This window comes from Humulus lupulus, chromosome 4 (assembly GCF_963169125.1).
Source record: "Humulus lupulus chromosome 4, drHumLupu1.1, whole genome shotgun sequence".
NCBI classification, from domain to species: domain Eukaryota; kingdom Viridiplantae; phylum Streptophyta; class Magnoliopsida; order Rosales; family Cannabaceae; genus Humulus; species Humulus lupulus.
The window spans coordinates 53,183,154-53,188,548 of NC_084796.1; the positions used below are offsets into that span (position 1 = coordinate 53,183,154).

Sequence of the window (5,395 nt, forward strand, 5' to 3'; positions counted from 1 at the left end):
AAGTAGACTTCCTTTCATCGACATCAGTTTGAAAATTTGAATCGGTGTAGCCTACAGGGTTTAGAACACCACCCTTGTAGACTAACATATAATCCCTAGTTCGCCTTAAATACTTCAGGTTATGCTTAACTGCTATCCAATGTTCTGGTCCTGGGTTTGACTGATACCTGCTCACTACTCCTACTGCATAGCAGATATCTGGTCTAGTACACAACATAGCAGACATCAGACTTCCAACTGCAGATGCGTAAGGAAATTTTCTATTGCATCTTCCTCTTCAAGAGTCTTGGGAGAATTCTTCTTTGAAAGATGAATTCCATGGCGGGATTGTAAAGAACGCCCTAGACTAATACTTACAAAACATTCGCATAACATAGTTTATAAAAGAATAACATTCATTATCAAAGTCTCAGGGGGACTTGTTTAAAACCATGCAAGTTGGCGCCATAAGTTTTAAAATAAAACATAGATTTTTATGCAATGTCCAAAGAAACCAAAAATTAAATAACTGAGTCCCACTGATAATTTAGGAAAGTCTCTTAAAAATAAAACATAATTTAAATGGCGTTCTACGTTAATCGTTTTTCCGTCCATAGGATTACCCCACGCCATACACCCCATGATGAAAGAACTCCTCACGTCACCACGCATGCCATACAGAAATCCTATTTGCTACCTGGAAGGAAAGTAAGGGGGGTGAGCTAAAAGCCCAGTAAGGAAGTACAAACAAATAAGCAAGTAAGAATACAAAAAAAAAAAAAACAAACACTAACGTTCATCTAAAACATCATGGTATATCATAACATAATCGTAACATATCATCATATCATAACATAATCGTAACATATCATCATATCATAACATAATCGTAACATATCATCATATCATAACATAATCGTGACATATCATCATATCACAAACATACAGCAGCATACATGATGAGCATGGATCGCTAGTTGTCCATGTCACCCTATGAGGTAAACAAGAGATCACTGGTCCTTGAATAACCTCGGCGCGTCTGCCCTAGGAGTTACGTCTCAATGTCCTTAGTAACTCGTTCGATGTATCTGACATCGTAATCTGTTTGATGTATCTAACATCATAATCTGTTTGATGTATCTCACATCGTAACTGGTTTGATGTATCTAACATCCATACACATATCACATTCAACATATCATCACGTTATGGCATTCATAATTCATAACAATTCATTCATACAACAATCTTACCATTCATAGCATAAAATCATAGAATCTATCTAACTTCCTTACCTCAGGTCCAAGCTAAGAAATTTCACAATCTTTCAATGAGCCTATATCATAATCAAAATAACATTTCTTAGGTTCATAAAATTACTATTTTTCCCTTCCATACAACTCATGTGTGCATGGGCCATGCACACGTAATAACAGTTACACAAAACATGCAATTATCGCCATAAAAGAATAATGCTCGTTTTACCCATTTTACTAGCATGATCGTTTTATAAAAACCACATAGTTGAATAATAAACATAATTTTGGACGTAAAAGTGGAGTTGCATGTAACATGCATACGTGGGAACATTGCGTAATAGAGACGTTTTCAAAAACGATAATTCTACATTTCTTACTTTTATTATTTTAAAATCAATAGACATATTACATGCTTTATTTTTCTTAAAATTTCTAAGTTGATTAAATTTCTCAAAACATTATTTTATTTTATAAAATTATTTTATTTTAGCTCAAAAATAAAATATGTGACAAATTTCATTCATTAATCTCAAATTACAAAGAATTAACCAAAAAGCTTGGATTTAATTAAAATGCCTATTTTTAATATGTTTCTTTAGAAAAATAAATTTTATCATTGTGTTACATAAATGAGGTGAGAAAATATATTTTTAAGTGTGGAAAAAAAAATATTTTTATTTAAATTATTTAAGACTTAGTTTTATGTAAAAAAATCCATATGTGACAATTAAATAACAATTTTTAACCTTTTTAAAACAAACTTTCAGCCACCATTTATTTTCTTCAAAAATCACAAATAAATAGAATCTAAATATTTTTCTCAATCAAAATAAAGGAAAAATCATAACTTATCAAAATATGCATTCATACCATTAAAAATACCATTTTTCAATATTACCATAACTTAGGAAAAATAATTTATTCCAAAAACTCATCAAATTCATTTTAGTGAAACTCACTTCATATATTCTTACAAAAATTCCAGCAACTATTTTTATCATTAAAAATCACCATATTCAATTTAAAAGCTCATATTTTCTCAAAAATCAATAAAAATTCTGTAGGTAATTATTTGAGTAAAATATCATTTTAATGGGACTTAAAATCCCCTTTTTAATTTCATAAAATTAACATAACATCAAGGACATTACTTATGCATGCAAATCATCTTTTTATCAACTTTTACCCAATTATTTTTAAAAAAAAAACAGCAAGCTTAATTCCTCATGAAACTCATCTTTTATCCCAAAAATTTCACATAAAATCATACATGTCCAAAATCTCATCATACTCTTATTATATACATGATTATAATATTACTAACATATTCACATGAAATCTAACAAAACACTAACAATAACAATAACATACATTAATTCATAAGCACCATATTCACATATGCGTTTATGTTAACCTAACATGTTTTTATCATTATTTTCATGCATCTTATAATTTATTCATTCACAATATAACATGCATCCTATCAAAATTTCATGGATCCAAATATCAAGATTGCCAATTATCATTTTACCCATATTACATAGGTCCTAAAACATGGATCTAATATATTGAAAATCATACAACATCAAACAAAATATCAAGATAATCCTTAGGTATGCCTAGGCCGAAACCCCATATTTGCATTAAAAAATTACCACTAATCATTATACATAGAAAAATCAACATCATAACCTTTTTATACATTAAACCATGATACCCTTTTTAAACAAATCATATTCTCAAAATATACAAATCATAATCATCAACCCTACAATAATCAACCATTAGCATCACCATCAAAACCAATATATAGGCTAAGAAAGACCATTACCTCTCTTGATTGTAAAATCAAGAACACAATAGCAAGAAAACCTCTTGTCACCTATAGATGATTTCCAAACACCATATACCCAAAGAAAGAAACCACAAAATTAACCTTAGATTAGAGAAGAGGAGAAGATCCAAATGCACATATGTGAAACACTAGTTGATAGATTCTTACCTAGGGTTCGAAACCCTCTTCTTCTTCTCCTTCTCTTTCTTTTCTTCTTTTTCTTCTCTAGAAAAATATGGCAGCCCTTGCTTTCTCTCTCTCTAGCTCGCCTCCCTCTCTCTCTATCTCCTCTCTAGGTCACGGCCAAATGGCCTAATCTCTTCTTAATCCCCTTTTTAAATTCTCATTCCCATAAAGCCACTATCAAGAGGAAATGGTAAGTTTCCTTTCTTCCCCATTTTCCTTTAATTCTTTTCATTTTTCTTTTATTATAATAGATATAAAATAATAAAGGGTGATCACATTCCTATCCCAACATAGCTAGTGCCTTCCAATTTTTGATTTTATTACCCTAAAAAAAAAAACAATCCTTTTCCCACTACACACCACACACTACACGTCCACACTACTACATGCCATTTCCTTTATTTATTTATTTTTTTTTAACTAAAATAAATCCCATAAAGGAAAGAGTGTGTAGAAAATCTACACATGTGCACCTCATTACCATGTACTAGCACACACTAAAACACTAGAGTGCATTACTATCTACCATGCACCTTAGTGCATTCAACCATAACTCACATAATTACCTCAATTGTCACATTTATTTAAAATGTAACACTAATAGTAAAATAACACATGTTACACACTATTCACTTATTAAATTAATTAACCAAACAAACAATTAACAATTTTAAATTCAAAAGATTATGCCAAACAATTCTAACAATTAAATAAAATAATAAACAATCAAACAACAACTAAATAAAATAACAACACTTAAATAAAAGAATTCATCACACTTAACATTTAAATAAAATAAATCACAAAAATTTAAATAATCTAAAAAAAAAAAAATTGGTGCACTACAGGGATGGTAGAAGTTCCTTCTTGGAATTTTTCATTGAGAAATGTTCGAGCCCTTTATCAATGTAAGCAGCTTGAGATAGAGCTAAGAGTCTGTTCTTTCTATCCCTAATGATCTGGATACCTAGAACATATCGAACTTAAAGTTTCCTCATAGTCCATGCTTTCTCTTTGGGTATAACCCTTTGCCACTAATTGAGCTTTATAAGTTTCGATATTTCCATCAACACCTCATTTCTTCTTGTAGATCAACTTGCACCCAATGGCCCTAAAGTCACTAGGTGCTTCCACAAGATCCCAGACGAAATTGAGTACATGGACTCCATTTCCTGTTTCATGGCTTTGAGCCATAGTTCCTTTTTAGGGGTATCCATTGCCTGTTTCAAAGACAACAGATCATCATTGCAAGTGTCACCAACAACCATATTGGTTTCACCATCCAAACCATACCGAACTGGGTTCCTAGTAACCCTCCCACTGCAACGAGGCCTTGTAAACTAGGTTCACGACCATTCCAGCACTCTATTGGTGTTTTTGGAGATTTATTTGGATGGCACAACGATAAGAATGTCATTCGCGGTCTCAATTGCATGTCCCCAGAACGAAGTTGGTAGAGTTGAGTAACTAAGCATGCATCTAACAAATTCCAATAAAGTTCTGTTCTGGCGTTCCGCTACACCATTTTGTTGCGTAGCGTAGTAAGTTGTGATAAAATCCCAAGTTCAGTCTAATGATCTTGGAACTGCATATCCAAATATTCTCCACCCCTATCAGATCGCAAGATCTTTAACATTTTACCTAATTGGTTTTGAGCCATAGCTAGGCATTCCTGAAACTTTGAATATGTTTCTGATTTCCTATGCATTAGGTAAAGACATGAGTATCTAGAGTAATCGTCAATGAAAGTGATGAAATACTCAAAACCACCCTTGGCTTGTACATTCATAGGTCCACAAACATCTTAATGAACAAGTCCAAGTAGTTCGTTAGCCCTGTCACCCTTTGCAGAGAATGGACACTTGGCCAGCTTTCCTTCTAGAAAAGATTCACAGACAGGTAATTCACCTAAGGTGAGTTCCCTCAAAGGACCGTCCTTTGTAAGTCTTTGAATCATCTCGTAGCCAATGTGACCAAGTCTCAAATGCCATAAATACGTCATATTATCGTTATCGTTCTTTTGACATTTATTGGTCCTAGGTTTAGCTACATTGAATAAATCATTGTTAAGAGCGAGGTGTTCATTAGGTCGCAGAATATAAAGCCTGTTTTCCAAACATGCAATACACAATTGTGA

The 5,395-nt window shown here is 32.3% G+C and overlaps 1 long non-coding RNA gene across 1 annotated transcript; it reads right to left on the bottom strand.

The window, feature by feature from the left end:
* Positions 1 to 250: 250 nt before the first annotated feature.
* LOC133828966 (uncharacterized) lies at positions 251 to 3,520 on the bottom strand. The gene is made up of 3 exons (XR_009891420.1): positions 3,241 to 3,520; positions 3,070 to 3,120; positions 251 to 676 (listed from the first exon to the last, which is right to left on the bottom strand). It is a non-coding gene; the product is annotated as an uncharacterized LOC133828966 (long non-coding RNA).
* Between the last annotated feature and the right edge of the window lie 1,875 nt (positions 3,521 to 5,395).